Source organism: Astyanax mexicanus, chromosome 18 (assembly GCF_023375975.1).
Source record: "Astyanax mexicanus isolate ESR-SI-001 chromosome 18, AstMex3_surface, whole genome shotgun sequence".
NCBI classification, from domain to species: domain Eukaryota; kingdom Metazoa; phylum Chordata; class Actinopteri; order Characiformes; family Acestrorhamphidae; genus Astyanax; species Astyanax mexicanus.
The window spans coordinates 33554266-33580170 of NC_064425.1; the positions used below are offsets into that span (position 1 = coordinate 33554266).

Sequence of the window (25905 nt, forward strand, 5' to 3'; positions counted from 1 at the left end):
TTCATAAAGTTTTAAGAATTCAGAAATCAATATTTGGTGTAATAACCCTGGTTTTAATCCCAGTTTTCATGCATCTTGGCATGTTCTCCTCCACCAGTCTTACACACTGCTTTTGGATGACTTTATTCCACTCCTGGTGCAAAAATTCAAGCAATTTAGCTTGGTTCGATGGTTGTGATGAACTGACAACCCTGCTGCCAGAAAATTCGCTTTTTTCACATTTATTGTTTTATCAGCACTTAAATTATTTATTTTTGTTTTCTGCTCTTCAGGGGTTAAACATTTTCTATGACAGTAAAACAGATCCCTCCTCTGATGTTGAATTTATTAATTAATTTTCTCTCCTCTCTCGGTGCAGGTGTTTGATTCAGTGCTGGGTCCTGCGCCGCTTTACCGCCTGTAGGCGACAGAGGGGCTGAGCTGGAGGAGCCGCGGCGCTGTGCGATACCGCCAGCCGCCGGCGCAGACCGAGCCTATAAAACGCCCACCGCTCTCTACTACACTACAGCGCACAGACATGTCGTGCCTGCTCGCGCTGCGACGCGTCGTGCCGCGAGGACCTTTCCCACGCGCGCTTCGCTGCGAGGATGTACACCTGGATGGGATTTGATTGGTCGGCGGCGGGTACGGGATTTCTGGAGATGCTGATGTTGGACGGATTCTGCTCTCGAGTACTGGAGCGCGCCCGAAGTGACACGCGCTGAGATATTCGCCCCACCTGGGAACGGAAAGGGAAGGGCACGCTGACGGGGACGCACGAGGAGGGAGTATTTTATGATTAGAAGAGAGATTAAAACGGGAAATAAAATTGCGCGTCTTGTAAAATAAAAAAAACGGAAGGAAGATTTTACAATTTTTTTAATTGATTTTTTTCTTCTTCTTTTTTTTTTTTGCGATTATCGGACAGTCTGATTGGAACTACCACCGGTTTGTCCGCGCGCTCGAGCTTCAAACTCCGCGCTGCGTGGCTGAGCGGCAGGCTGAAGGGGGGACGCGCGAGCAGCCGCTGCGCTCCGGCCGGAGGAGTTCGGACCAACAGCACTTTAGCGCTACTCTGTTTCTGGGGAGCGCTGTCCTTGGTCTTCTGCTTTGGGGTCGATCTAAACGGGATCCTCTACTTGCGCGCGCGCCCTGATATTGTCCACAGTCCAGTTTGAGGGATTAGGACCACTGGAATCACTGGGACCACTGGGATCATTGGAATCGTCCAACTTCTTCTTGAAGAAAAAGGTAAAGCTGAATCTATATTTCTTGGTTGTGGGTTTTTCCACGAACGCGCATATCTAGGTGTGTATATTTGTATGTGTGTACATATGTATGTATGTGAGCGCGCGGGCGGGTGCGCGTGTGTTGGATGGTGGTGGGGGGGGCACTCCCATACTTTGCATGCTTTCCTTGACGTGTTTCATATATGTTGTTGGTGCTGACTGACTGATATTAAGCCATTATAAAAACGACCCGACACGCTACACGTCGCTACACTTTGCTACACGTTGCTGCACGTGCAGTCATTCCTTGGCTTACGGTTCAGTCTGAAGCAGAGGTCGCCTCTCTCCATACATGATGGTGGGTCACTAGATAAATAGATAACAGATAATGGTGGAAGGGCGATGAAGTGTGTAGGCTACTGAAGATGCATTAGTGTTTTCAAGGTGTGTTGTGTTTTTTTTTTTTCACGCGCCGGAATGCTGAGTAATGGTCACCGATGCAGCTATAGCAGCATCATCATCAGCGAGCAACCCAAACCAGAAACCAAGTTCTATAAGAGCTCATCGCTCCGGATCGGTTGTGGAGAGTAGTGAGGAAGGTTATGAGAAGGAGGAGGAGGAGGAGGAGTGCTGGGCTTGTTGTTTGTCGATTAGAAAAAGGGAGAGAGAGATAGAGATATAGATAGCTTCTTCACTTGAAAATGATGCTGCTGTCTAGATTCCGAATATTAGGGATGGACCGAATATTAATCGGCAACTCAAATTATTCGTGTGAAAATGCCAAATAAAGCACTTTCGGTGTTCGTCCGAATATGTTAAAAGTGACAAAACGGTAATGAGATCATTTAAACTGATTAATGACGTTTTTGATATATGTATATATGTTTATATACATGCTGGGATGTTGAAATGTTAGCTTATGTGATTAAATATTTGTAATTTGTAGTTTTTTTAAATTTGTGTTGGTCAAAAAAAAAATATTTACCATTGAATTGTGAAGTGTGCAATGCTGAAGAAAATAGTAAATAAAACATGTTTAGCCAAACATCAAATATCGTTTTGCTCAGTTTCGGGTTTTGACAAAATGCATCCCTAGTCTTCTGCTGTATCTTGTCACTTTGTGTAGTGTGGCTGTGTAGTTGTGTAGTGAAGATGAGCAGAAAATGGTCTGGGAAGATAAGATGTATCTTGTGTGTCTTAGCTTTTGAGAACATGAACAAAAATGGAGAGATCACGTTTATTTCTTTGTATTCATTTATTTATATATTTTTATTTAATCGCCTTTGCAAAAAGTAGGCAGCGTGCACGCGCGTGGCCACGGGAGGATGACACCGTGACACGGTGTTTGAATGAATGAACTGTCTGTCTGTGGGGGTCGAGACTCAGTCAGTGTAGGAAAAAAAAAGAGAGCCGCCAACCAACGTGTTTTTTTTTTTTTTTTTTTGCTGTTTGCTGTTTGCTATAATTAGCCCGCTTTTCTGACGCCATGGCCACGTGATTTAAAAAAAATAAATAGGTTTTTCTGTAGTTTAAGATTTTTAATACATTTATATATATTGGGCTGTTCCTGTTTTTACTGGGACACTTCTCTCTCTCTCTCTCTCTCTCTCTCTCTCTCTCACACTGTGTGATGCAGCACCTGCTGCCTGTCTTCTGTCTTTGTTTGGAATAAGGGAGGGGGATGGATGGATGGAAGGATGGAGGGATGAGGGGGGGTTTGAATGTCAGGCTGCAGTGCTAAAAATGTCTTATTTCTGGCCACAGGTAGGGGGCCTTGGTGCGCCTGCAGTCTGGCGTGTCTGCTCAGGCTCCTTTCAGGAGTCTTGAAGCTGGAAGGTTGTGAAAGGTGCAGGTGGTGATTTGATGCCGATTGTTGGCTCCTTGTTTCTCTTAGTAGAGCAGATGCTGCTTCTCTTGTTAGTTCTTCACTCAGGCTGGAGTGTGTTGGTGAGATTAGTTTCAGGCCTGTCTATATATAATGAGATAATCAGAGTATAGAGTAGACCCTATTTTATTTTTATTTCTCTGTATACTTTATTATTATCCTCATTTCATTCTGTTCTTCAATATTCAGAAGAATACCTCACAGGAGAGAAAACCACCACAGAGCAGCTATTATTATTATTTGTATTATTATTTGGGTGGTGGATCATTATTTTCAGCAATGCAGTGATTGGCACTGATTAGCATGGTGGTGGTGTATGAGGTGTTAGTGTGTGTTGTGCTGATGGTACAGTGAGTGGGTCAGATACAGCAGTGCTGCTGGAGTTTTTAAACACTGTGTAAATGTCAGAGGAAAAAGCTCTGAATCTGTTGCAGTTTGTTTCAGTGTTCCTCCAGTCCTCCATCATTGAATACAGGACTCCGCCCACAGGATTCTGTTGGTGGAATATTCTGTCCTATTTATTTTAAGGATCAATCCATTTTGAAGGCTGCTGCCTAGGTAACAGGAAGGTCATTGCCTTCAAAGTAGGGCTGCACGATATTGGAAAAAAAATTACATTGATTGCAATATTAAACAACGCAGGGCCCATGATGTCACAAGCCCTATCACCACCTGTGCGAGAGCTGGTTTAGCACCGACTACATAAAACCTGAGAAAAACAGCAAAACAACAGTAATCGGCCCTTTAATCAGGCATTTAAACATTTTTTTAAAGGTAAATAAGAGTGTCTGGGATTTAAAAGCGTGAATTCAGCTGTAACTGGAAATATCTGCACTGCAAAACTGTGCTGGACTGAGGTGCACAGCTTTCAACATGTGCATTTACAAGCACATACTCAGCCATGTGGATTAAAGCCATGCGGTTACCTCGAGTTTCTCAGCACATCTCAGGCAGCAGCAGCCTGTCACTCACACAGACACAGAGACAGCGCTGTGTATCTACAACCTGTGTAAAGAATCAAAACACTGCAACATGACGTGTTTGATTTAATCGTCTTAACTTGTGCATGTGCACGACCTGATGACGATGCTTAAATGATATATATATATATATATATATATATATATATATATATATATATATATATATATAAATGTATATATATATGCAGCAGCGCACCCGGGACATGCTTTGGAGTCAGCCTACGTCATCAGGTCTAGCACGGTGTGCTCGTAGGCTCTATTCACACAAAATTAAGTTAATCACTTACCTGAGGGACAGGATGAATCTCCAGGTAGCAGCAGCAGCTATTCTCTTCTTTCCTTTACAATTCTGCTGCAATGTACTCATTCAAATATTACAGATACACTTAGATATTTAGGATTTACTTTATTCATTTATACACTTTCCATAATCAGATTATGGTCAGTTTTATTTTATTTTATTATCTATTTTATTTATTTCTGATTAGATGCTTTGTAGAAATGCATGAGTAATGTAACCATAACAATCAATTGTTTGTATAAGCCATCAGAGCTAGGTTTCACACAAAAGTACATTCATACACACTTATTTGGAAATAAAAATGTGAAGTGAATTATTCCCATGTCCACTAGTTTAGATGTGATTCTACAATAAGCATACTGATAATAAGAAGACAACAAGCAAAATGAACAATGTTAAGAGAGAAAAAAATATTAAATTAATAGAGTCATTTACTGATATAACGGGGGGAATGGTAGGATGGTCAGACTCTCTAAAAAACAGCTCTGGTGTGTTTTGGACCCGTGGTTTCTTTTTCTATGATCTCATTGGCTGTATGTAGCTGCTGCTCCTGACTTCTAGTCGTCAACTGAGTCAGATATTAAACATGTTGAATATTTGCCGGGCAATCAGTCAGTGACGGCTTGGCGAGTGTCTTTATGTAATTCATACTACACGACAGCGCGAGCGCCAAGTGATCCCCGATTTCCCTCCGAGCAAAGTTTTTGTCTGCGATCAACAAAAAACTGTTGGCGAATAAAAAACTGCCCCAAAATCGTGTAATGTGAACCTGGCATAAGCTGTACAAGTAAAGAATGCATTAAAATTAATGAAATATTTTATTATGGCTCTACTAAGGTGGTCTGTTAAGGTGACATTGACCTCTCTCTCTCAGCTATAAACACGGCCGTGTACTGTGCTAACTGGGCATTTACTGGACATACTGTGCAAATCCACCAAAGAGTCTTCTGGAACGATCCGCCATAAGCCAGTAATGGATGCATGTATAGAGCATCTGCTGAAAGATGGTGTCATTTAGCCTGAAGTATGGGCCGGGCTGGGCCGTCTGGTCTTTCGGCGGCGGGCTGGGAACATTACCACTATTCTCTGCATCTGATCACCGAGTGCCTTCTCGAGTGGAAAGTGATTTTGGATTAGATTGAGCTGAAAGACTACACACTGTTTTTAGTCAGTGTTTCTGGAGCTTTCGCGGGTGTCAGATGAACAGCAGAAACACTCACAGGCCTGCAAATGGCTACCTCCACAACTTATTAAGTAAATATTGAACTCAGTGAAGCAGTTTACCAGAATCCAGAGCCGTGGATCAGAACACTTCAACCTGATCCATGATTAAATTCACTGAATGAATTTCTCAAAAAATAGTTTATTTTGCTATTTGTTTGTATGTATATATACAGCTCTGAAAAAATGAAGAGACCATTTCAGTTTCTGAATTAGTTTCTATGATTTTGCTATTTATAGGTATATGTTTGAGTAAAATAAACATTGCTGTTTTATTCTATAAACTATGGAAAACATTTCTCCCAAATTCCAAATAAAAATATTGTCATTTAGAGCATTAATTTGCAGAAAATAAGAAATGGCTGAAACAACAAAAAAGATGCAAATCTTTCAGACCTTAAATAATGCAAAGAAAACAAGTTCATATTCATAAAGTTTTAGGAGCTCAGAAATCAATATTTGGTGGAGTAACCCTGGTTTTTAATCACATTTTTCATACATCTTGGCATGTTCTCCTCCACCAGTCTTACACACTGCTTTTGGATACCTTTATGCCACTCCTGGTGCAAAAAGTCAAGCAGTTCAGCTTAGTTTGATGGCTTGTGGTCATCCATTTCTCTTGATTATATTCCAGAGGTTTTCATTTTTGGTAAAATCAAAGAAACTTATCATTTTTAAAGGTCTCATTCCATTGTTTTTAGATTAATTTTAAACAGTCTAGTTGTGGTAGTACGAATGAATGCCCTTATGTTTTAAAGATATGTTCAGATATTATAAAATGAATGTAATTATTGTGATATTTTACTGTGAAAAGGTGGACTAAACCTGTGGGTGGGGTCCTGCATCCTTGTAGCAACGTCCTGTGGGCGGCATTATTTGGGCAGTGTCCTGTGGGCAATGTCCTGTGGGTGGAGACCTGTGGCCAGCATCCTGTTGGTGGTATTCTGTGGGCGGCATTCTGTGAATGGGGTCCTGTGGCCTGTGTCCTGTGGGCAGCGCTCTGTGGGTGGGGTCCTATGAGAGGAGTCCTGTATCCACTAAAGAACTAGAGGATGATGAACACTGTAAACTGTGCAGCAGCAGATGCAGAGCTTCTGTCTCTGACTTTACTTTATCTACAGGATGTTTCAGCTGTAGGTGGGAGTGTGTAATAGAGTGGAGGACAGTGAGAGATGATTAAACACAGTGTTTAAAAACTCCAGCAGCACTGCTGCATCTGATCCACTCACTGTAACACCAGCATAACACACACTAACACCTCATACACCACCAACACTGAAGGACTACAGTCTGTAATTATAGAACTACAAAGCGTCCTATATGATCAGTGGAGCTGAAAAATAGATGTTATATCAGACCGGTGTATGTAGTATATACTAGTTTAAGGTTTAAGGTAAAAGGATATATCAGTGACAGGAGCATGTCATAGGTTAGTAAATATCATCTGCATTTATAGAACACATGCTTTTATGCTTTTAAAGCTTTTATAGAGGAGATGAAGTGCGCACTCTGTGATACGAGGTGGAACCTTCAGGTCATTATGTAGTCTGATGTAAATGTGGCAGGTTGTAGATTCCAGGCAGGCTTAGGGCAACTCCTCTTAAATATACATCACACCTCCGGCACATCTGACAGACGTAGAGGAGGAAGCCTCTGACTGCAATTCAGTCTGATTACCATTCTTAAAGAAATGACTCAGGGCATCACAAGATCTCACGATTCACCACAACTCATACTGACAGCATTACAGAGATATGATTCAGATTTATTATGAAAAGCTAGCAGAGGGCAGAAGAGAAGTGTACATCTTAGTGTATGTAAAAAAATATATATATATATAATTTATATATTCAGAAGTTTTAGTTTTTTAGACACCATACTCTTTCATAAGCACGGAAAATATAATTTAGTGTTGAGTCTGTTTTTTCCTTTTCATGTAAAATAAATTAAAATAAATTGGGTCCTAAAATAGGTCATTAGTGTTAAATAGACCAATAAGATCTCTCACTCACTCGCTCTTGTTTTGCAGGTTGATTATTCAGCACAAGAAATGATTATTAATACTCAAATACTGTAGTGTGTGATGCTTTGCGTCACTGACACTGTGTGTCGTTGTTTACTACACTAAATACAGAAACCTATATTGTTAATTTACAAATAAAAATATATATATATATATATTTCTGAACACATCTACTTGGATTGCCATTATTTTTCATATAAATGTTGGAAAAAAATAATTTTAAAAATAAGATTTAAGCACATGGAGCAGCATCACTAAAATCTGAAAATATATCATTATATTATGGTTTTAAATATTAATTTAAATTATTATTTCTTGGATATTCTGTCCTAGAATTCTGCATTTAAATTGCTGTATTTTTAGGACAACTATGCTAGTTGTGCCTCTGTGACATTCTGCTTTTTCCCAGTATGGGTTTTCTATTTTCCTATTTTCTTTTACAATTAATTGAATTGAATTATTATTATTTGTATTATTCCATCTTTATCTGTGCTTTCCACGGTTATCATAGATGCAAACATTGTTGCAAAAAATTTAATGCCAGCAGTCTTACCTAACTTGCAGCACAATAATCCTAAATATTGGTGGGTGTTCTTTAATAATATCTTAACATACACATAACGTGTTTTTGGACGCATATACAAATGTGGATTTTTATGTTTTTGGCCCAAAAGCATAAGTGCCAAGTTTCCAATTGCAGGGGAATTGCTACTTTGCACGATTGAGGCCTGATAGTGCACCAGCTCATCTCCACCCCGTCAGGTAGAAGTCATAAAAACAGGTTGACCCAGCAGCAGTTGGTAGATTTCAGGTTTGCTCTTTTCTCGTTCCTTTACTTCGCCATCCATCATGCACTTTACAACCCGCCAACACTTCCACACAAGCAACCTGACAACGAGCACCTTTCACCAGACGCTACTGTTCTGCTGACCTTTTCAAACACACTGTCATATTTTGAGGCTCGTGCTGCAATCACACACTCCAGTCTGCGTGTGGGGGGTGGGGGAAGTGCTGCAGAGTACTTACTTATGATTGGGGTGAGAGAGAGAGAAAGAGAGAGCGGTAATGAAGGGAAGACCCCACACAGCACTGGAGTACGTACGAGTTGATTAGATAGTTAGTTTTTAACCACTGTGTTCATTTACTGTCCTCTCTATTGTAAACAGCACAGAGGAAGAGGGATACAGATAGATTGAGGGTGAGATAGAGAGAGTGAGATAGAGGTTGAGATAGAGTGAGATAGAGGTTGAGAGAGTGAGATAGAGGTTGAGATAGAGAGAATGAGATAGAGGTTGAGATAGAGAGAGTGAGATAGAGGTTAAGATAGAGAGAGTAAGATAGAGTTTGAGATGGAGAGAGTGAGATAGAGGTTGAGATAGAGAGAGTGAGATAGAGGTTAAGATAGAGAGAGTAAGATAGAGGTTGAGATAGAGAGAGTGAGATAGAGGTTAAGATAGAGAGAGTAAGATAGAGTTTGAGATAGAGAGAGTGAGATAGAGGTTGAGAGAGAGTGAGATAGAGGTTGAGATAGAAAGAGTGAGATAGAGGTTGAGATAGAGAGAGTGAGATAGAGGTTGAGATAGAAAGAGTGAGACAGGTTGAGATAGAGAGAGTGAGATAGAGGTTGAGATAGAGAGAGTGAGACAGAGGTTGAGATAGAGAGAGTGAGATAGAGGTTGAGATAGAGAGAGTAAGATAGAGTTTGAGATAGAGAGAGTAAGATAGAGTTTGAGGTAGAGAAAGTGAGATAGAGGCTGAGATAGAGAGAGTGAGATAGAGGTTAAGATAGAGAGAGTAAGATAGAGGTTGAGATAGAGAGAGTAAGATAGAGTTTGAGATAGAGAGAGTGAGAGAGTTTGAGATAGAGAGAGTGAGACAGAGGTTGAGATAGAAAGAGTGAGATAGAGGTAAAGATAGAGAGAGTACGATAGAGTTTGAGATAGAGAGAGTGAGATAGAGGTTGAGATAGAGAGAGTGAGATAGAGGTTGAGATAGAGAGAGTGAGACAGAGGTTGAGATAGAGAGAGTGAGATAGAGGTTGAGATAGAGGGCAATAGAGATAGAGAGTGAGGGTGAGATAGAAAGAGAAGGTAAGTTAGAGAGAAAGATTGAGAGAGAGATAGAGGGAGAAGTAGAGAGAAAGATAGAGGGTGAAATAAAGAGCAAAATAGAGGTTGAGAGAGATGGAGATAGGAGGTGATATAGAGAGATGTATATACTATATAGAGAGATTGAGGGTAAGAAAGAGAGAGATAGAAATAGAGAGGGAGATAGAGGTGATAAAAAATAAATAGAGAGATTGAGAGAGATGGAGATAGGGGGTGAGATAGAAAGAGAGATAGAGAGATAGAAAGAGATAGAGAAAGATAGAGGGTGATTACAAAGAATGTGAAAGAGATGGAGATAGGAGTGAGAGAGAGAGAGATATAGGGAGAGATAGGTAGAGATTGAGGGTGAGAGAGAGATTGAGGGGAATATATACATATATAGAGAGAGAAGGTGAGAAAGATAGAAATTAGAAGGTATAATAAGGAGAGATAGAAGCGATGGAAGGATAGAGAGAAAGATAAAGAGAGATTGAGGGTGAGATAGAGGTTGATATAGAGGGAGAGTTAGATAAAAATAGATAGGGTAAGATAGAGGGAGAGATTGAAAGTGAGACAGAGAGAGATATAGAGAGATGATGAGACGGTGAGACATTGAGGGTGAGACAGAGAGAGAAATAGAGAGATGGTGAGACGGTGAGAGATTGTGGGTGAGACAGAGAGAGACGGAGTGTAAGATTTAAAGATAGATAGAGAATTAGATAGAGAAAAAGATTGAGGGTGAGATAGAGGCTGAGACAGAGAGAAATAAAGAGAGAAAGGGTGAGACAGAGTGAGATAGAGAGAGAGAGAGAGAGAGAGAGAGAGAGAGAGAGAGAGAAGGTAAGACCTCCCTCTCTGGGTGCAGAGTTGTGTATTAATGAGAGCAGTGATGGGAGGGGTCTGTAATTACTCTCAGACCTCTGTTACGGCACAGCTGCCGAGGCTCTCCGCTGATTGCGCTGCTCTATTAGCCGGTGTGTCCTCAGTGCAGAGAGGGGCGGGGTGTGAGAAGTTATCCCATGATATAAGTCCTGCACTGGATAGTGTGAAAACTGTACATAAGCTTTGGCACAGATTGACGTAACACCACTGGTTCAACCCCTGGTAAAGCTGAACAGGCTTAATTAGCCCCTCGCTCTCCGGGTGGGCGGGACACTCTTCAGTCTTCCCTCGACCCTGTGAGGTCGTTTTCACACCTGAAATCTGGGCCAGAGTCTGAATCGTGGCTGATGTAAGTTACGCTGTATACGGTACATTTAGTACGTTTCAGTCTGGTTTCACACTGTAGTTTAAGTAAAATATTTTATTATATTCTTAGGTTACCCTAATATAATTTCAGATTTCAGCAAAATACTGCTTTCTCTCCTTTTTCTAATGTTTAATGGAGTTGCCATAGTAATTGAGCAAAAATTTCACTTGTTGGGAAGCTATCTTTGTTTAGAGAGTTAATAGAGTTACATTATCTACCTGCATTCCTAAAAGAGCAGCAAAATCCATCCCCTTCTGTAAACACATTAAAAAAAAATGTCTGAAAGTAGAAATGTTAATATTAGACTTAACTCTTTTTTTTGTTTCTAGTTATAAAAATTCTGAAGGTATCAATGTGTATTTAGTATGTAATCATGATGGCTAGATAGTATAATCATCTGAGAGAGACAGAAACATTAGTTTGAGTTAGTCTCATCCCTGTCCACTTTATATTAGTTGCATGAATCACTGGTCATCTCACAATGCGATATTTTCACGATACGTTTCCCACGATAACGATAATCTTATGATGCTGTCATAATCTTCACAAGACAATTCTCTATGATACTTCACAGCATCTGTGTTACTGAAGAGTTATTAATTGGTGTCAGTTTCACACAATTTCACAACTAATATTATTTAACCAAGATTTACTTCATTAATTTTATTATAGCGCCCATGTGGAGTGGTCACTTTACCAACCTTAAGCTTTTATACAACTATATTGTACAAATGATTATAAAGGTTTTGTTTACCATGGTACTGTCATTTCATTGTTAAATCCCCAATCACTACTGCACTATTTTCTTGTGTCTCTTGTCTCACATATGTCTATACGTGCACTATTGTCTTGTGTCTCTTGTCTCACGTATGTCTATATTTGTGACCTTGTCTATAAATGGTACCTTTAGTGTTTCTCATTCTTTTACATTTATAATCTTATTTTCTGTACTTAATGTAATTTTTGGGAAGGAGAGTAACGTAATTTTAATCCTCTGTATGTCATATATGCAGCATTGACAATAAAACTACTTGACTTTACTTAATTTGGAGTAATAAAGCAGGAACTTTAGTAAGTCTATGTGGGAATGAGCCTTTGGAATTTGGAGCACCTATATTTCAATAAAATACCCATATTTGGCACCACATATCGATAATATATACCAAATGAAAACAACAGGATGTATTAAACTGTTGATATTTTGTTCCACTGTTAATATGAAAGCACTAAAAGCGCTGTTTATAGTGTCTGTAAACTGATGTATTGGAACTGGTAATTAGTGTTCTCCTCTGAGTGTGTTTAGCTGTTTAGCTGACCAATGATGTTGCATCAAAAATGTGCTTCCTTGTCTCAGAAGAAGCCCTCTAGCAACCCCCCATCCTATTTTTGTACATATTTGACGATATAGGAATAGGCATTATATTGTCTGTTGTCACACAACATTTATTTTTACTTTAAGCTATTTTTTTTTTATTGTTTTAAGGTAAAATATATAACTGTGCAACCAATTTGTTTAGCTGCTACTAATGCTTTATTTTATTTGTCTGTAAAAATGGCAGTGGTAAATATTGTGTGTCATGAACATTTATTTACCATATTTTTTGGACTATAAGGTTAACTTAAAATCCTTAAAAAGTATGCCTTATAATCCGGTGCGCCTTATGTATGTATTTTACCAGTCAGGTATTAAGGAGCAGTAAAGCCACTCTGCTGAAGTGCAGCGTTATAAGCATTAGTATCAGCCTCTAACCGCAGCGCTAGCTCTTTCTCCGTTCAGAGGCGAGTATATCGGACTGTAGTCTGCGTGTCCGTAGACCAGAAAATATATGTTTATTGATAGTGCGCCCTATAATCTGATGTGACTTATATAGTGATAAAATATTTTTCAGATAGCATTCCCAGCTAGCCAAATACAAATGTTATGCAAAAGTTAAAAGTAATATTCCCAAAGCTAAAAAATCAAAAAATGGAAAAAAGTGAGGTTGCAGGAACATTTAAAAACATTCAATAAAAATGTTCTAAGAGCATCCAGAAAACTTGACAGACTGAATGTTCTAAGAATGTTAATTGTAACGTTCAAAAAATGTTTTACTAACCCAAAATGTTCATCTGGAGAAGTGCCAGGTCTCCGGAGTATAATGTGACACTGTGATATATTCACAATTTACTAGAATGTTGAATATTTATAATTCATTTTAATATAATCAGACTCATCCTGTGCAGTAGTCAGCCAGTCCCTCCATTCCCCCTACCCCCCATCCACCTCCACCCCATCCCCAAGTGCTCCACTCCACCAGCCGCCCCTCCACAAGCACTCCGCTCTCTTTCCAGCGCCACACTCCACTGTTGACTTTCAGCAGCGGCGGCCCCAATCAGGAGGCGTGTAATTTTCCAATTGATCTCGAACTATTAGAAAGTGGGAGTGCGCTCTGAAGTGTGATGTGAGCCAACCCCGGCTCCGCCCCCTCCACCTGCCTGCGCACAGTGGGGTGGGGGATCCAGGCGAAGAGCAGAACGAGGGCGGCGGCGGGGAGATAAACGTCGCTAGACTGTATAAACGTTTCACGCCTCGGTGAAATGGATGGCGGTGGGATAGGTGTGAGAGGGTTGCGTGAGGCTACTGGCCTTCAGACTAATGTGTTCAGCCTGAGGTTCTGTCACAGCAGATGCTAGACCTTCGTCCATTTACCATTACATACGCAAACACAACTTTAGTGAAGAATAATCACCACAAGAAACCATTTCCCGCTCAGTATCTCATTAAAATTACAGTTTCACAGCCATCATATCTTAACCTGTCCTGATATCGGGGTAACGATTTAATTTATTACAATATGCAGGGGTTGGACAATGAAACTGAAACACCTGTCATTTTAGTGTAGGAGGTTTCATGGCTAAATTGGAGCAGCCTGGTGGCCAATCTTCATTAATTGCACATTGCACCAGTAAGAGCAGAGTGTGGAGGTTCAATAAGCAGGGTAAGAGCACAGTTTTGCTCACAATATAGCAATGCACACAACATTATGGGTGACATACCAGAGTTCAAAAGAGATTTCAAGAGCCACGGTATCCAGGGTAATGTCAGCATACCACCAAGAAGGACCAACCACATCCAACAGGATTAACTGTGGACGCTGTAAGAGGAAGATGTCTGAAAGGGATGTTCGGGTGCTAACCCGGATTGTATCCAAAAAACATAAAACCACGGCTGATCAAATCACGACAGAATTCAATGTGCATCTCAACTCTCCTGTTTCCACCAGAACTGTCTGTCACCACAATAAATTATTGTGGTCTAAAACCAGGTGTTTCAGTTTTATTGTCCAACCCCTGTAGTGCGATACTGTAAGCAAGGTATACTGTGATTGTTTACATCACATTTTAGAAAAACAAAACTGTCTATACTATAAAAACACACAATCTGTCACGTAAGTCTTAAGTCAAAAAACAGGCATGCAAAACACAAGGAAACGCTCAATAAAGTCACAAAAAAGGCAATATCTCGCAAATAGGTAGAGACAGAGACCGAGTATATATAGAGCAACTAATCAGGAGAAGATTCAGTTCAGGTATGAGTGAGGGCAGAGTCAGCCTTGATAGTCCGGGGAGGCTGATCTCTGAAACATGGAACGTAGCTGAGTGTGACAGATATCAATCAAACAATTAATTAACACAGGGGAAAGGCTTACAGTGGTGGTCAGAGACAGGCAGGGTTAGTATTAAAATGGCAGCAATAACAAACAACATACCAGAGGAGCAAGCAAAATACAGAATACAGAAAAAAGGTGGGCAATGGTAAACAAATGATAGGAAGGGCAAGGCAAAAGAGTAGTCCAAAAAGATACAAAAAGGAAATAATAAAAAGAAATGCATAACAGAAGAGCTAGCAAGCTAGATTCAACACTCAGCACGGAGACAAAGGAAACAGGGGGTATTTATACAAGGCAGTCCAGTGTTAAAGAAACCAGAATATGTTTTATATGTTAGATTCTTCAAAGTAGCATCTTTTGCTTTGATGACAGTTTTGCGCATCTTGTCTGGATTTTCTCAGTCACCTTTATAAGGTAGAGTCATTTGAAAAGTTGCACATTTATTTATTCATGGCTTTACCTTCCTGACTTATTTGTGCATCTTTTTTTTTCTTGAAACGTATTTTTATTTTTTTTTTACATTTTGCATATTCCGTTCTGCCGGCAGACTCGGGATCGATCGTAGGCTCGGGGCTGTCGGACTGCAGCCGAAGCCTTTTCTAATTCATTCTGGAGTTCCCTGCTGGGGAACAGATCCAGCTCTGTGGGGCACCATCACTGTCTATCTGGCCTTTGAAGGATGAGCGAACTCCACTCTCTGTGTGCGTCTGTACCTGAGAGAATGTCACTGGAACTGAGACCTTTCAGAGTCCGCCTCGCTACAGGGTCATCTACTGCTGCCTGAGTGATGCTGGGTCTGCCTGTAAAGCAGCACTGCTACACTTAAACATAGAAATATACAGCATAACTAGTGGTGACCTTGTCGGCAAAAGAGAATAAAATAAAAAATATATAAAATGAAAGTATTTAATAAATGAAAAAAGAGACAGTTTTCCTTTGTTCATAATTTTTTTGCGATTTAATGTTTTGTACAAATCCATTATTTAAAAATGGGTCTGATTTAACATTTTCATTTTAAAACTCAGGGCCCTATATTACATCCTGCGCAAGGCACATAGCAATACTCATTCCTATCTTACTCCCAGACAACAGTCTATTTTCATTTAAATAGCAACGGTGCTTGAATGTATGGTATCTATGGCGATGGGCATGATGGTCTGGAAGTGAGGTGTGTTGAGGTAAATTTTTACTGTATTGCTTGGTGTATCCTGGCAACGGAAAACACAGGTGCTTCACCGACTGATTTAAACCTTGACAACAGTCAACAGTCAGACGTTTCAAGTCAAAGTCAAGTCAAAGTCAAAGTGATTTCAGCTATATACAGAGTACACAGTGAAACGAAACAACGTTCCTCCAGGGACCATGGTGCACATAAACACAGTGTAGACAGAACAATAGTGCAACAGTACAAAAGTGCAGACAGACAAAGAATAATAAATAACAAGACAGTGTGCAAATTTTGCAGTGTGCAAAAAAGACCAGGTGAGGTAGTAATTACTCTATTACACAGTGTGCAATAGAGTCCAGTGAGGTAGTAGGGTTTTTAGTGCTTTCCATTTTCTGGGGTAAGTGGGGTAAGAGTGTGTGTGCATGTACAGAAAAAACATCAGTTCAGTCTCTGCAGTTAAGGAGTCTGATGGCTTGGGGGTAGAAGCTGTTGCAGAATCTGGTCGTGCTGGACCAGATGCTGCGGTACCTTCTTCCCGATGGCAGGAGGGAGAACAGTTTGTGTGAGGGATGAGTGGGGTCATTCACAATGCTGGTTGCTTCGCGGATGCTGCGGGTGGTGGAAATGTCCGTGATGGAGGGGAGAGAGACGCCGATGATCCTCTCAGCTGTCCTCACAATACGCTGGAGGGTCTTGCGGTCAGAGACGGTGCAGGTCCCAAACCAGGCAGTGATGCAGCTGCTTAGGATGCTTTCAATGGTCCCTCTATAGAAGAGTGTGAGGATGGGTGGAGGGAGACGGGCCTTTCTCAGCTTCCGGAGGAAGTAGAGACCCTGCTGGGCTTTCTTGGCTGTAGAGCTGGTGTTCAGGGTCCAGGTGAGGTTATCTGCTAAGTGGACACCAAGGAACTTGGTGCTCTTAACAATCTCCACAGAGGACCCGTCGATGTTGAGTGGAGAGTGGGTGTGTTGTGCTCTCCTGAAGTCAACAACCATTTCCTTTGTCTTGTCCACATTCAGGTGAAGGTTGTTGACTGTACACCAGTCTGTCAGCCGCTGCACCTCCTCTCTGTATGCTGACTCGTTGCCTTTGGTGATGAGACCCAGCACGGTTGTATCATCGGCAAACTTGATAAAGCTGTTAGAACTGTTTATTGCTATCTTGGTAATGCAGGCACACTCAGCACATATGCACCCCTGCTTGTTACACACACATGAACACACAGCAGCAACTTTTACATCAACAATAAACAGAATACTAAATACCATAACACTGCTGTTTCTGTAAATGAGCGGCTGGTGCACCTTTACAGTGTGAACAAGAAGGTAGATTCGCCGTTAAAGTAGCAATCTGCCAAAGTCAGAGCGCACCTGGCTCTTAAAATAAATGGCAAGTGACACACTGATTGGTTTATCCTGCATGCATTTCTTTATTTTTTAAACATTCTGCTGCACATAACACCATTTGAGAGCTGTTGTCCATCAGAATAGACCATGAATTAGCCAATGAACATATTTTTAAACCAATGAAACGGTAGCTTGGTCCTGCCCACTGCAATGGAGAAAAAAAAAAAACAGTAGTACTAGAGCCATTGAGGCAAGGTAACAGCTAATTTGTACTAATTTAATGTGATTTAGAACACTTTATAATAATGTTTTTTTTACTGTTAAGGGATGGTTTATGAAATAAAAAGGTCAACATCAAATATAATATATAATATTATACACAGAATTCAAATGCAATGAAAATAAAAACAAACTAATCAATATTTTAGTTGATTGAATTTATTTGCTACATAGATTTTATAGTAGAATATTAGAGTCTTCCTTTTTGTGCATTACAGGAAGAAAAAGCATTCTTACATGTTTCAAGTCGACCAAAGTGTACTTTTCCCATCGTTATGATAGCAAAGACACAGTGACACGCCCTAAATCAAGCTGCACTGTGCGTGGTTGGTGGCTCACCTATAGATTGCTAAAACAGGACCCTCAAAGAAAGATTCTTTTTTTATTTTACTATTAGAAATAGAAATTGTTTGGTCCTTATGTACAAGAAGCCATGGACCTAAAATCCAATGCAAAAAAAAAACACCCTGAACATTTAAATTTAACTGAAATTTAAATTGTGAGGGGCAGAAATTAAAAAGAGGAAATTAAACAAAACTATTTCTTCCTTCTTAGACCAAATAGACACATTAAAATAATTAAGTTTTACACCTAATTTTCTTTTTTTTTTCATATTTAGCCTCAAACAGTCAGAAAATTGAACTGATAAACGTTACAGTGACCCAGTCTACTGAAAGTTTCCAGCTAAATGACCAGCTGTTAACTTACAGCAGGACCATGACTCAACAGAAAGCAACTGTGGATCTCTCCAGGGTGGAAGAAACTGAATAAATGTAAAATGTTCAGCTCTAGCTGGGTCACCAAGTCAATCATTCAGCTTGGATCTATTTAGAGAGTGTGAATTTCACTCGCTGCAGAAGCGGCTGAGGGCAGAGCGGCCCTGAAACCGGCGGCGGCTGAAAACGGCTGCATTACAGGCCTGGCAGAGCATCAGCCGGAGAGACATCCAGCGACTGCCAGAGTCTGAGCTTTACAGCCCGCAGGCAGCCATCCACTGCAGTGGATTTACAACCACGTACCAAACACCCTAATTTCATTTAAGATTATGTTAATTTCTCAAATTACATACGGCCCTCCAAAATGGCAGGACTCTGCATAAAGAGGGTTGTAATTCCTCAGTGGAGTATACACTGCAAAAAAATCCACTGGCAAAAAGTAGACAATATATACATAAATATAAAATTGAGTCGAACATACCTTTATTAAGAAAAAACATCTGGCAGTGAGGTAAGCTATTTTTTCTTTGCAAGATTTCTCATAATAAAAATAACAAAATCCTTGAATAAATAAAAAATCCAAGATTTCATATCTTAAATGTGGTCGGAAATCTGAATAAATCCACTGAGGACTTATTGAGCTTATTTTGAGTTACAATTTATTAAAAAAAGATTAAAATTCTAAGTGGTTTTAGGTTTAGTATTAGGTTTTTGTTAATAAAATAAGCAAAATAATATCACACTATAATGCTTGGTACGACAAAAATATTTTTAACGAGAAAAAACTACAAATTATTGCCTTCAAAGTAAACAATTTCAATTGCTAAGATTTAGCACATAATAAAGCAATAATACACTCAATGTTTGTGCTTTAAAGTGTAATATTGGCACTGCTACAGGCCGATATTACACATTCCATTATCGCTGTTTATTGAAAGATTTTGAGTCAAAGAAGACGAGAAAATACGATCTGTTTGGTTATAAAAACTTTAACTTTAATGTCAGTTAAAATAGTTCCGTCTCTGCTCTGTTTGTAGCTGCACTGTTTGGCTTGTAAGCGCTGCATCGTTGCTAGGTTACCTGTTTGTGGTGGAGTAATACATGGAGAGCTTCGGTACCTCATTGTGAATGTTAACATGTTGTGTTCATCAATAAAACCATGCAAACATATAGAATTGTTTGTGTGGTATTAGTTTAAGCAGACTGTGTTTGTCTATTGTTGTGACTTAGACAAATGAAGAGATGAAGATCAGAAAACGTTTAATGACACATATATGCAGAAATCCAAGTAATTCCAAAGGGTTCACCTGCAGTACTTTTTCACACGAGAGAATAGTTTAGGCAAAATAGTGTATCTACCGTTCAATCAGAGGTAATGGCTGAATAATAAGAGCGGAGGAATGAAAGCTGCACTGAGGTAGTTAGAGGCTGCCAGCACTCACGGCGTCCCGTTATTTTTGGCGTGCTGTCTGTGCAGTTCTGAAGCTGCAGTGCAGAGAGAAGAGTGTGTTTATCTAGCTTCCTCTCCTGACACCAGAGGATCAGCCTGCACTCTCAGTGGTGATGGACTCAATCAACCATGACCCTGCACTACACAGGACAGACACACACTCACGCCAGCCCTCCTCCTCCTCCTCCTCCTCTTCTTCCTCCACCCTCCTTCATCCCCCCATCACTCTCTCTCTCTCTCTCTCTCTCTCTCTCTCTCTCTCTTCTGTATGCCGTGTATCTCCTAGGCTGAGTCCTACTCTGTTCTGCTCCACACTGTATAAATAGAAAGCTTCTCAGTGGCCATCTGCTACTGCAGCGGACCCAGATTATAGAATCTATACCCACGTCCAGCATCACACTCTCAGAACTGGGTCGAATCCAATTATGTACATATTTATATATGTACATCCAGATGTGTGTGTTTTTTAAAGGATGAGGAACTGGGTGTCCTCCTAAGCCAGGGATTAAGAAAATATACAGGGACAGATGATGGAGGGGTAGGAAATAGATTATATAGGGAGGGGTAGTATATAGATTCACAGCTCTGTTCACAGCTACTCCAGGCACTTTTAGAACATTTCTACTGGATTATGGTCACAACTTGTATGTTCATCATTAACCGTTCTTTGATAAAAAAAAATTAAAAAAAATGAATGCATGGCTAGGGTCAGGGTCATTGTCCTGCTGCATGACCCATATTCTCTTAGATTCAGCTTACAGACAGATGTCCTGATATTTCCCTTCAGAATCTGCTGGTATAATAATTCAGAATTAATTGTTCAGATAGGATAAGTAAAGTTTTAATGCAGTTATTGTAGTGTTTTCCGTTTTCTAAACATATTGTTGGTTGTGGACTTTTTTAAATTCACATTAGTCAATGTGAGAAAGGCTGTAAAGGCCTTCAGTTGCTTAGAAGTTACTGTATTTTACAGACTATAAGGCGCACCGAATTATAAGGCACACTATCAATGAAAATCTATCATCTATTTTCTTGTCTATTTTCATAAATAAGGGGGAATGGATTATAAGACATTATAAGCAACAAAAGTAAGGAACAAGAGTGTTAATCTACACAGATTTCTCCCATGAAAACTGTTAATTTGGGTGAGTAAAGAGCTTCCGTTTATTTACAGTAAGCTTAGATTTCTAATATGTTCCATAGCTTGGTTAGCAGCAGCGCTAGCTGCGGTTAGCAGCGCTTAGTGCTAGTCAATGCTGCCCAACAGCGCTATACTAAGGAACCCTGAGTGTTCTGGTAAGCCAGGGTGATATTAGCTAGTAGTTTGTCTGATGTATCTTGTTTTAATATGATAAACACCCAAACTACAGTCTGGTAAACTTGCCTTTGATCAGTGAAAGAGCTAGCGCTGCGGTTAGCGGCTAATGCTAATACTCATCCAGCCTCTGTGCTGGAGAAACTTCACTAAAACTCCTGTATAACTCTGTACTTCAGCAGAGTGGCTTTACAGCTCATTACAACCTGACTGATAGAATTCGTACTTAAGTTTCACTGGATTAAAAGGCGCACTGACGATTTTGGGGAAATTAAAGGATTTTAAGTGCACCTTATAGTGTAAAAAAAATACGATACCTTCGATTCCTACCTTGGATCTTGTGGACTGTTACACATTATATATATAGTATGTAATAAATAAATAAATAAAAATAAAAAATCCAACTGAAACAGCTACACATAGAAGCTAAATAATTAGAAAATAAAATTTTAGTTGAAACATTTCCATTGGCAAATAAATGATGCATGATTCACTAGTGTTACTGAATTACTGAATGGAGTGTTTTGCTCATAAGAGGTCTGTTCCCTGGCTGGTTTACCGAACCATAAACTACACCAAACAACAACAGCATCCTTAAAGAGCAATATAAGATCAAGATGAAGGAACCGCCGCAGCGAGCCAGGCTGAATATAAAGCCTCTGGTAGAAGGAGGCTCCTTAATCGTTTCCTGTCTGCTCTGATGACTTAATACTAATCATACACAATTTAATGCAAGATTAAGCACATGCCCGGCAACTCAAATGACTCTTTTCTTAGTGGAACGTTTCCCGGGACACTCTAAAATCTCCCGCCGCATTCAGCCCCCTAAAACCCTGCACCTTCTGGCCTGAGCGGGATTACCAGCAAACAGCTGCAGCCAGAGCCCAACCAGAGTGCTGCACAAGTACTTAACCCACAGCAGCTCTGATATGATACTATGATGGTATGTATCTAATGGCCTCAGGGGCGGAGCTTAGAGGAGCTCGGCGACGTCCTTATTCGCACACTGTAACCAGATGCTGTATTTTTTTTTACAGTAATTTCTATACAGTAAATAACTGTTTAACAATGGTCTGTTGTCAGTGTTGGGAAGGTTACTTTTAAAATGTAATCCCTTACAGATTACTGATTACATCACTCAAAATGAAATAAAAAAGCCTTTTCAATCACTCTATAAAAATACTTATGAAACCATTTCATCAAACAATTTTATGAAACACTTCTATAAATTGATGATAAAACCATTTAAAACCAAACAATGTAACAACAACTGTAAGCTATCTATTTGCAGGTTTGCCACCAGTGTTAATTTTGACAACAAATTTTGATTTAGTCTTAGTCATAGTTTTGTGACGAAAATAGCATTTAGTTTTAGTCACAATTCAGTAATTTAGTCGACTTAGTTTTAGTCGACTTAATGTCATAAGAATATAGTCTACTAAAATTACAGTAAATTTATTCGACTAAAATGTAAAGGGTGTAAATGTAAATGCTTTTTCATCAGTTCCCTTGAATTATTTAATGTATATTATTATTATTATAGGTGTGTGACTATATATATTTTACATTTAAAATTTTGCTCTAGAAATCAGGTCATAAAACAACTGAATAGTTAATTATAGTTTGAACAGAGCTGTAGATGCAAAAACAGCTTTTAAAGGATCTAGTTTTATCTCCAGCACTAACCCAGCACACCTACTGGAGCTACAGTCTATAAATGAGATCAAAAACACACCTTCACACACTGTCCTGTAGAGATGCTCTCAGGATGTACTGAGAGACTTCATGAGTTAAAGTGAGAAACTTATGAAAAAAGTGCTGTAAGGAACTTTACACAGACTTTTGGGTTCAGAAATTCACTTATTTTATTTTCGTTATATTATTGAGTTTCTTTCTGACCTGTTCCTGCTTTAACACTAGCTATATCTTTCCCACTGTGAGACTAAACAGATGATCTGATCTTAATGAGTGAGTTCTGTATCAGTTCTGTGTTTTAGTGCACTGCCGAGTTAAACACATCAGCTCATGAAATAACATCAGCATTAAAACGCGGATCTCTGCATGGAGATCTGTGTGACTCTGGTCTGCAGAAGCTGAAAGATTAGTGGAGTTTTTACCGGAGATGGAGTCGCTCCACGCGGTTTACACGTTATCTTGTTTTTCGCGACGTCAAAGGAGAAATATATCGCCCCTCCCCTCTCTCTCTCTCTCTCTCTCTCTCTCTCTCTCTCCCTGCTGAACACTGTCGAGTTAACTTCCAGTCGAGCTCCGTAACGACAGGTTAATTCCCGGGTTTGTAACTGAGCGCGCGGCGCTACTGCAGGAGAGGCGGGTACTGATTGGATGACTACCCCGCTTATCCCGCCTCTCCACCTTCGCTAAAGTAGCAGTGATTGGATCTCTTCCTAACTGGTCACTACCTTTCACAGAACTAAATCAGTTCTGATTGGATTTCGTCCCTGCCAAACATTTTCGTCTCGTTTTTATTCGTTGACCAAAATGTCAGTTAATTTTGTCTCGTTGTGTGTGCGGAGCCGCTGTCTGCCCCTCCTCTGTGTGTGTGTGTGTGTGCGCAGCGAGACGGGAGGAGGGGCAGACAGTTCCCTGTCATATCAGAGCGATTTAACACCAAAATGTTATTTGCGCTTTGTCAGTGTTGGAAGAGCAAAAATAGGAAAGTATCCCCAATGTAATCCTTTTATTTTAGCAGAGTAACTGTAATCTGATTACCACTTACTGAAGCAGTAACTGTAACGGATTACAGTTACTTATAATTTGTAATCTGATTACGTAACGCCGTTACATGTAATCCGTTACTTTCCAACACTGTCTGTTGTTACAATGTATAATGCAATGCATGCTGGGATGCCCTGTGAATGCAGCTGCAACATTTATATTTATCCGAAACAATCAAGGAAAAAAATAGGTGGTTATTTTGAAGATGTCTCACAACACACCAGCTCAACCACCTGCAGCAAAAACATGTAAAACATATCATTGTTTATCCAATTACAGACTGTTAAAAGTCATATATAGAATCTAATCAGTACATTTAAAGCAACATAAGTATAAATGACCTAAATTAAACAGCAGAGACACACTAAAAATTTAACATAGTACATTACACAAAAAATACATCTTTCCTATTGGCCCCTGACATCATTTATTTGTATAATGGGCGTGTCCGTCCATCCCTTACTCACAAACATGGTCTTGTCCACCATGTCTACCTCAGCTACAGTTTTGTTTGCTGTAAGAGTAACCATAGTTACCATATTTTTTATGTAAAGTGAAGAATATGCACTGCATTAGCTTTGCAGTGTTTCTGCTTTTAGTATTGCTACTGCTAATTCACAGTTAACATCTATTTTTATTGTATTTAATTGGCAACTAAAGACCCCATGTAAATCACATACAGGTATTGTGAAGAATAACCACATTATTATAATGTCAAAACATAATTTAAGCACTTTGTAACTCATTTACAGTAAATTACTATTCTTATTATGCAGTAATATGCTGTAATCTTTCTCCACAGTAAGTTACTGTAATTTTATTTTTAGTTTATCAGCAATATTTTGCTGATAAATTCACTGTAAAAAAAAAAAAAACCTTTTACAGTGCAGGTCTGTTCATGCTGCAATATCTATTTCCCACCTGTATACACAGAGAGAGCAACATTTTGAAAAACGTATTTTAAATCAAAGATAAGATCGAATAAAATACCTATGAACAGTTCACAGCATTTTTGCTTAGAACCTAAATTATTATAAATTAAAACTAAAATTAAGTAAAAATTAATTAGAATTAAATGTCTAAATTAGGAGTTAATTTAATGAGTTGTTTGTTTTATATCAGTTCCTTTGCACAAAAAAATCTATTATATTATATATTATTATATTTTCAGTAGTTATTGATAAAATGATTAGAATGTGCTATCAGATATTATGGAAACCAGCAAAGTTTAAGCACTGTCATCGGTTGTCAGAGCTGAGGATGGAGTCAGCAAAAATCAGGGGGTTTCGTGCCAATTTTAAGTTAATTATAGGTTTGAAATCCAAAAATAACATTAGATAGAGAATGAAAATGCTATAGACTGAACAGTATACCACACAGCCAATACATACAGCTTTTCAAACAAAATAACACTGGTTCTTTCACTCTCACTTTCACTGGTTTCAGGGTTATGAGGACCATTTTTTTTTTGCTTTTTTTAAAGGATCCTCTCATATTTGCACCAGTTTTATTGGAACTATGGGTATGTTACGATCTACAAGTTTACTTACCTAAGGTATCCTATAAAATGAGAATTGAATGTGTCTAAACTTTTGATTGGTACTTTATATTATTTCCATGTGCAATATTTGTTAATTGTGCAAAATATTTTTAAACCCCAGTATCTATGCTTCTACTTAAGTAATGAATATGAATACTTTGATACCTTTGATGGTGAGTGCCAGAAACTTGGAGAGACACACCCAGTATGCAAATAGATTGTGTCAAAAGCCAAAAAGGTCAATAAAAATAGACTAAACTTGTTTTTTTATAAGTTGTTGTAACTCAAAGATCTTAGTTTGAATGTATGTGTGGCCTCAAACGTTCACTAAAAGCTCCACTAGGTAGGATTGAGATTTTGTGCTCGTGGGCTCCCCCTACAGTTGTAGAGTGTAATAAATGTTTCTCTTTCTCGTTTTCTGGCTTTCACAGACATATTCGGTCGTTTTCCAGCTTCTGCCAGAGTGTCTGTATGTTAGTTTGTAAAGAATGAACCAATAGTCCTTGTAGAACTGTTAGAACTAAAGGTCGGAAAGCAGGTCGCAGTTCTCGCGAGCGTTGGTCGCGGCCACCTAGGAAAACTTACAGAGTCTGGTTTGAGCTCAGAGGAGCTCCGGCACAGACACGAGAGCACCGCTATTCCTCCTATTACACCTCAATGCAGCGCTGCAGTGAGTTTCAAGCTGTAATTTTGCTTCTTTAAAAATATCAAAAATCAAGGAAATCCTACCTAGTGCTGCTTTAACTGA

The 25905-nt window shown here is 39.4% G+C and overlaps 1 protein-coding gene across 1 annotated transcript in view; it reads left to right on the top strand.

Annotated features, from left to right (window-relative positions):
• Window positions 1–388: 388 nt before the first annotated feature.
• Window positions 389–25905, top strand: part of zgc:172282 (leucine-rich repeat and fibronectin type III domain-containing protein 1-like protein) — a 292848-nt gene continuing 267331 nt past the window's right edge. The window contains exon 1 of the mRNA XM_015601224.3: window positions 389–1230. The gene's annotated coding sequence lies outside the window, so the exon portion shown is untranslated. The remainder of the gene's footprint in view (window positions 1231–25905) is intronic.